The sequence below is a fragment of the Zootoca vivipara genome, chromosome 2, assembly GCF_963506605.1.
Source record: "Zootoca vivipara chromosome 2, rZooViv1.1, whole genome shotgun sequence".
Taxonomy (NCBI): Eukaryota; Metazoa; Chordata; class Lepidosauria; order Squamata; family Lacertidae; genus Zootoca; species Zootoca vivipara.
The window spans coordinates 450,414-457,935 of NC_083277.1; the positions used below are offsets into that span (position 1 = coordinate 450,414).

Consider the following 7,522-nt stretch of genomic DNA (forward strand, 5'->3'; position numbering starts at 1 on the left):
CATCTAGATCAAGGGAAGTAATAGTACCACTGTATTCTGCTCTGGTCAGACCTCACCTGGAGTACTGTGTCCAGTTCTGGGCACCACAGTTCAAGAAGGATACTGACAAGCTGGAACGTGTCCAGAAGAGGGCAACCAAAATGGTCAAAGGCCTGGAAACGATGCCTTATGAGGAACGGCTTAGGGAGCTGGGTATGTTTAGCCTGGAGAAGAGAAGGTTAAGGGGTGATATGATAGCCATGTTCAAATATATAAAAGGATGTTCAAATATATAAAAGAATGTCATATAGAGGAGGGAGAAAGGTTGTTTTCTGCTGCTCCAGAGAAGCGGACACGGAGCAACAGATTCAAACTACAAGAAAGAAAATTCCACCTAAACATTAGGAAGAACTTCCTGACAGTAAGAGCTGTTCGGCAGTGGAATTTGCTACCAAGGAGTGTGATGGAGTCTCCTTCTTTGGAGGTCTTTAAGCAGAGGCTTGACAGCCATCTGTCAGGAATGCTTTGATGGTGTTTCCTGCTTGGCAGGGGGTTGGACTGGATGGCCCTTGTGGTCTCTTCCAACTCTATGATTCTATGAAAGGCATATGAAATCATGTTAAATAATTGTAATGCATCATCAGCCTTTCATAATCCTTAATAGTTAATGAAGCAGCTCTATCTCAGAAGACGCTTGAACTGTGGGGTTTACTTTTTATAAAAAGTGGTTTCTCACAGGAAAGGGAGCTGCTCTATGTCCATGAACCTGCCCACTATTTCATCAGGGTCCTAAGTTAAATGAATACAATTTTTTTCACTGGAAGCAACATTTGATAGTGCTTCTAGATGCAAGAGAAGTCTTGGAAGTTACAGTGGTACCTCAGGGTACGAACCTAATCACCTGGACAGTCCCTTTGGCCTCAGGAGGTGCATGTTAACCATTTTGGGAGACCCATATATAAGTCCAGTGAGAAGACTTGTTGGTTGTGGTCGGCTGAAGGAGTGCTCAGGTAGGAGAATGTTCTTGGGGTTGGACCTCCATCTGTCAGCCTTGCATTGCATGGAGAGAGCTGGAGATGCAGAAGGAAAGGCGCTTACCATAATTCGTTCCGGAGTTCTGTTGTTAACCTGAAACCATTCTTAACCTGAGGTATCACTTTAGCTAATGGGGGCGTCCTGCTGCCGCACAATTTCTGCTCTCATCCTGAGGTAAATTGCTTAACCTGAGGTACGACTTCCGGGTTAACGGAGTCTGTAACCCGAAGTGTTTGTAACCCAAGGTACCACTGTATTGAAAATCATAAGCCAACTGACTCAAGTGAAGAGGGTTTAGCCAAGATCATGTATTTCAGTTGTATGAAAGGCACAAGGCAGGGTTGCCCGCTTTCGCCCTTATTGTTTATACTTAAATTGGAAGTATTATTACAGAAAATAAGGAAATCAGAAAGCATAATAGGAGTAAGACATGGAATGAGAGAATATAAACTAAAGGCATTCGCTGATGACATAGTCCTAACGCTACAAGATCCGCAAACATCAGCGACAGAGACCTTGAAAATACCGGTAATTGAGGAGTATGGGGCACTAGCGGGGTTAAAATTGAACAGAAACAAGACAAAAATGATGGTGAAAAATCTGAACTTAGAACAAACAGACCGGTTACAATCAAAAATAGGAATAACAGCAGTTAAGAAAGTAAAATATTTAGGTATCTGGTTATCACCAAAAAACTCAAACCTGTACAAAGACATTTACATAACAGCATGGAAGGAAGTGAAATTCAATCTGGAAACATGGAGCAAGCTTAACCTATCTTGGTGGGGCAGAATGGCTGCTATAAAGATGTCAATATTACCCAAGCTACTTTTCTTATTCCAAACAATCCCAATTATTACAGGCAAAACACAATTTAAAGAGTGGCAAAAGGTAATTTCACGGTTTATATGGCAGGGTAAAAAGCCCAGGATAAAGTTTAAAATTCTAACTGACAAAAAAAGAAAGGGGTGGCTTCCCCCTCCCTGACCTTGAACTGTATTATGAATCAGCATGTATAATATGGATAAGGAATTGGTTAAAATTGGAAAATTCAGAATTATTAGACCTTGAAGGTTTCCAAAACTGATACGGTTGGCATGCGTACCTGTAGTATGATAAGGTACAAGTTCATAAGGATTTTTTACAACACACCATGAAGAAGCCATTATTGGAAGTTTGGCTGAGATACAGGGAATGGTTTGAAAGGAAGATTCCAGGATGGTTATCACCTCAAGAGGCTTTATCGGTAAAGAAACTTAGCATGAAGGGAAACTGGCTGACTTACAGAGATATAACAATAGTGGAAAATAATATATTTAAGATGAGGACATACGAGGAGCTAAAGGAGAAGGTGCAAGGATGGTGGGAATACCAACAAATTTATAGCGCATTCGTGAAAGATAGAAGATCAAAGGGCTTTGAACAATCTAAGACAGCATTAGAAAAATTAGTAATGGACAATAATACAAAAAATCTATCCAAAATGTATGAATTTTTGTTAAGAGTGGAAAACTAAAGACGAGCAAAGTAAATCTGTCATGATCAATTGGGCAATAGACCTCGGCCACAACATTGAATATGAAGAATGGTATAAATTATGGAATGTAAGAATAAAATTCGTGGCTTGTACATCACTGAAAGAAAAGATCTATAAGATGATGTACAGGTGGTACATTACACCGATGAAGTTGTAAAAAATGTTCAAGTCCGGAGATAAAAAATGTTGGAAATGTGGAATTAAAGAAGGAAATTTCATCCATATGTGGTGGTACTGTGAAAAGGTAAAGAGCTATTGGGAGAACTAATAATAATAATAATAATAATAATAATAATAATAATAATAATAATAATTTATTATTTATACCCCGCCCATCTGGCTGGGTTTCCCCAGCCACTCTGGGCGGCTTTCAACAGAAAAATAAAATACAGTAATCGATTAAACATTAAAAGCCTCCCTAACCAGGGCTGCCTTCAGATGTCTTCTAAAAGTCTGGTAGCTGTTTTTCTCTTTGACATCTGATGGGAGGGGGCCACCACCGAGAAGGCCCTCTGCCTGGTTCCCTGCTACTTGGCTTCTCGCAGCGAGGGAACCACCAGAAGGCCCTCGGCGCTGGATCTCAGTGTCCGGGCAGAACGATGGGGGTGGAGACACTCCTTCAGGTATACTGGACCGAGGTCATTTAGGGCTATATAGGTCAGCACCAACACTTTGAGCTGTGCTTGGAAAAAATCTGGGAGCCATATACAATGAAATAAAAAAGATATACAATAAAGAAAAAGCCAGAGGCCTTCCTGCTAGGAATGGTGGGTGAGGATGTAGAGGAAAATGATGTAAAGCTATTTCTCTAGGCAACAAGAGGTGCAAGAAAAACTTTATAGAGGATTGACGTAAAAAGATGGTGGAATACATGGGGATAGCTAGATTAACATCAAAAATAAGACAGCAAGATAACAAAACGTATGAGAGAAAATGGGGAAAATTCATGAAATATATGGACAAGATGGTGGAAATAAAAAAACAAACCAGCAGAATGAAAATGACCTCCTAATTAAAGCTTAAAATTCTTTATTGGTTATTTAGGAAGAAAAACAAGTTCAATATATAACTAAATAAGACAATTAGACAAATTTATAAGCCATATGAGATGGAAGGACATGTATGAAAATAGAATTTTGAACGATTGTGAAGATATCGATAAGTGAACCTATGATGTAAAACATAAAGAATGTTAAACTGGCCAAGTTTAAAGTAAGACTTTAAAAAAGCAGATGAAGGTATTGTGGGAGTCATATTTTAGTATTTGGATAAATGTTAGTTCTATGGATATGTCTATTGTGTTTTTTTTTCTTTTTTTCTTTTTGTGTTTTGGATTTGGGAAGGTTTCGCTCTTGTACTTACAAAGCTGAAGAAAATGTGGTGTATGAGAAATGTAACTATGATATTGGATATTAGATATGTAAACTAAATAGAAATAATTAATAAAAAAAGACCCTTCTACATGGACGGAGATGCCAACTGCAGAATCCTCTCTATGGAGGAAGGCTGCACAGAAGGAGATTTATGCATTGTATCAGAATAAGGTCTGAATATGGTCTGAAGCTCAACATCAAAAAAACCAAGATCATGGCCACTGGTCCCATCACCTCCTGGCAAATAGAAGGGGAAGAAATGGAGGCAGTGAGAGATTTTACTTTCTTGGGCTCCTTGATCACTGCAGATGGTGACAGCAGTCACGAAATTAAAAGACGCCTGCTTCTTGGGAGAAAAGCAATGACAAACCTAGACAGCATCTTAAAAAGCAGAGACATCACCTTGCCGACAAAGATCCGTATAGTTAAAGCTATGGTTTTCCCAGTAGTGATGTATGGAAGTGAGAGCTGGACCATAAAGAAGGCTGATCGCCGAAGAATTGATGCTTTTGAATTGTGGTGCTGGAGGAGACTCTTGAGAGTCCCATGGACTGCAAGAAGATCAAACCTATCCATTCTTAAGGAAATCAGCCCTGAGTGCTCCCTGGAAGGACAGATCGTGAAGCTGAGGCTCCAATACTTTGGCCACCTCATGAGAAGAGAAGAATCCTTGGAAAAGACCCTGATGTTGGGAAAGATGGAGGGCACTAGGAGAAGGGGACGACAGAGGACGAGATGGTTGGACAGTGTTCTCGAAGCTACGAACATGAGTTTGACCAAACTGCGGGAGGCAGTGGAAGACAGGAGTGCCTGGCGTGCTATGGTCCATGGGGTCACGAAGAGTCGGACACGACTAAACGACTAAACAACAACAATCAGAATAAGACGTGGACCCTTACTGACCTACCTCCTGGTAAGAAGGCCATATTCAGAAAGGGGCAGAAGAGGAAAGGCAGCGCAAGGCTTTTCTCAACGCTATGGCTTGGGTACAAGCAAGGCCATGCCGACAAGGGCCTGTACAACAAGTCAAGTGATGGACAACTTTTCATACCTTTTAGCGTTTGTTGAAGACTCGATTCTTGCCACAGCAAATGACAGAGACTATGCACAGGTTGTGAAACACCTAAGCAAAGAGGTTGAGGTCAAGGAACTGGGAAAGATCCAGAACTACCTCGGAATCCAAGTTGAAAGAGAATAAGATGGGTCATTTATTCTAAATCAACAGCAAAGGATTCATGACCTGATCCAGAATTTGCAAATGCAAGATGCACACCCAGTTGCAACGCCCATGGCTACTGACTTCTTAAAGAATCAGCAGGATTTGAAACCATTACCTGACACCATAGAATCCAGGCCAGCAATTGGTAGACTTTTGTATCTTGGTACCACTTGCAAACCTGATTTAGCTAATGCTGTGGGAATTCTTAGTAGGAAGTTTTCCTTGAATAGGACTGATGGGCGTGAAAAGGGGGGGTACGGTGTTTGAAGGGCACAATGAATTGTAAATGGAAGTTGCCAGCTGTTGGTAATCCTGAAAAGTTTGGGGATATTGATGCAGATTGGGCCGGATGTACCACTGACTACAAATCAACAAGTGGATATGTATTTATGTTTGGGGAGGGATTCAAAAAATAAATAAAGAACAATAACAATTGTAATGATAAATACACAGGCTGTGGGGGGGCGGGAATCCCACCCATTTCCGTAACAATCTTCCCAATCCCTTAAATCCCAGATTTAAGAGATCTGAAATAGTGGCAATAATGGAAACCGGGTGGAATGGAGAGACGGAGTTGGGCACAGGTATCTCTGGATAGGAACCCTTTAGATGCTTCTCCAGAGAAACACAGGCATGTGGGAGAGACTGTAGTTGCCAAGACAGAAGCCTCAAAGGGCGGAAAGAATAAAGTGGGCTTCCTCCCTTTCCTCTTCCCCCCCCTGGTTGGACTCCCTATAACAGCCCCCAGTGCCCCATGCAGGAGCTGACCTGGGACTTCTGGCAGGGCAAGGACTGAGCTTCAAGGGAGGAGAGGGTGGGTGGATCAGGCCTCCTGCTCAGGTATCTCTCCCTGGTCGACTCGAAATCATGGCAGATTCCTGGGCAGGAGGGAGAAGTCAAGGCAGGCAGCCCCCAAGTCTGTCTCTCTCTCTCTCTCTCTCTCTCCCCACCTCCTGCCAATGCTGGCTTCGATTCCGCCTCCATGGATGCTTCCCTTCCTCCCTCAGCCCCCCAACTTCCTCTGCCCTCCACCCCCAAATCTCTCCTTCGCCCAGAGGTTTCCCTGGCCGGCTCCCCCTTCGCCCTGCCCACCAATTCTCTCCCAATCTAGCCTACCTATCTATCTAGAGGGGCCTCGCCAGATGGGCAGGGAGGGGGGAGAGGAGGGAGACAGGGTGGGGTCTCTATCCAGCCCCCCCTCCATTAACCCTTCCATGGACTCCCCCTCTCTAGACCAGGCATGTCCAAAGTCAGATTTGGGGGCCTGATCTCACTGCGATCTAAAAAATGTCAATAACTCTGGGGTAAAATCGTAAAAAATGGTCAACAACTTTGGTCTGCCCTCAGGCATCTTCACTTCATTAAATCTGGCCCTCTTTGACAAAAGTTTGCCCCCCCCCTGCTCTAGACAAGAGGGACCCACCAAGCCTTGCCCCAGAGATTCCTGCCAGGGGGATCCCAGAACAGGCAGAGGGGCGCCGAATGGAGGCCTCGCTTCAAGTCCCAGCCCTGCTTGGGGTGGGGGTCCTCGCGGGGGGGGCGCAGGGGAGCTGAGCATCTCTTGACAGCTGAGCACCTCCTTGCGCTGCCAAAGAGACCTTGCAATGCAAACCCTGCCGATGCTCCCTCTGCAGAAAGGCCCCCCCTGAACCCCCATAGTAAAAGGCAGGAAGGCTGATTTCTTTTGGGGGGTAGGGCTTGCAATGCTAACCCTGAGAATGGAGGGTCCCCCATCTGCAGCCGGATTGCATGGATCAAGGCCTGTAGAGATTGCACCCAGGGAGGGAGTTGTTCTTGGGGGGGGGTCTCTGCCCCCTTTCCTCCCTCCCCCCGCCTCTACCTCTTTGTCCTCCTTGCTCCCCCCTCCCTTCTGGCTCTTCCCATTTCCTCTCCCTCTGGGGGAGGGGCTCCTTTATCCCAGCAGGGCCTGAATCAGCCCCTCCCCCGCTCGACTGACCCACAGAAAGAAGGGGGAGGGGGAGGGCAGGGGCATCTTTATCTCTCTCTCTCGCGCCCCCCCCCCCAATATATATATAGATATATGTCGCACCTCTTTTCCCTCCTCCTCCTCTGCCGACCTCCTTCTCTTCCGGGAATGTGGATGGAGGCCCCTCCCCCTCCCACCTTGGCTCCCCCCTCCCCCTCCCATCCTTCCTGCCTCTCTAGGAAGCGGAGCTCACTGACCCTTTGGGGGGGGAGGAATGAGTGACGCCTCCCTCCCAGAAGACACAAATTCTCCTCCTTCCAAACAAGCTCTGAATATCCTGTTTCTTTCCTGATAATCTCCCAGGTTCGATCCCCGGAGGCGGCAGGGAAAGAGACCCCCCCCACCTCCCCAAAAGTCCTCCAGGGCACGAAGGTGACATTCCCCCTTCATCT

At 45.0% G+C, this 7,522-nt stretch overlaps 1 protein-coding gene across 2 annotated transcripts in view; it reads right to left on the reverse strand.

Annotated features, from left to right (window-relative positions):
* The window catches only part of LOC132591663 (oocyte zinc finger protein XlCOF6-like), a 32,224-nt gene extending 24,966 nt beyond the window's left edge, over positions 1-7,258 (reverse strand). Inside the window, exon 1 of one of the 2 annotated variants that reach the window (XM_060271111.1) lies at positions 881-1,136. The gene's annotated coding sequence lies outside the window, so the exon portion shown is untranslated. Of the gene's footprint in view, positions 1-880; positions 1,137-7,193 lie in introns of those variants that run through there. The other variant, XM_060271110.1, reaches the window with a different exon arrangement.
* Positions 7,259-7,522: the final 264 nt, after the last annotated feature.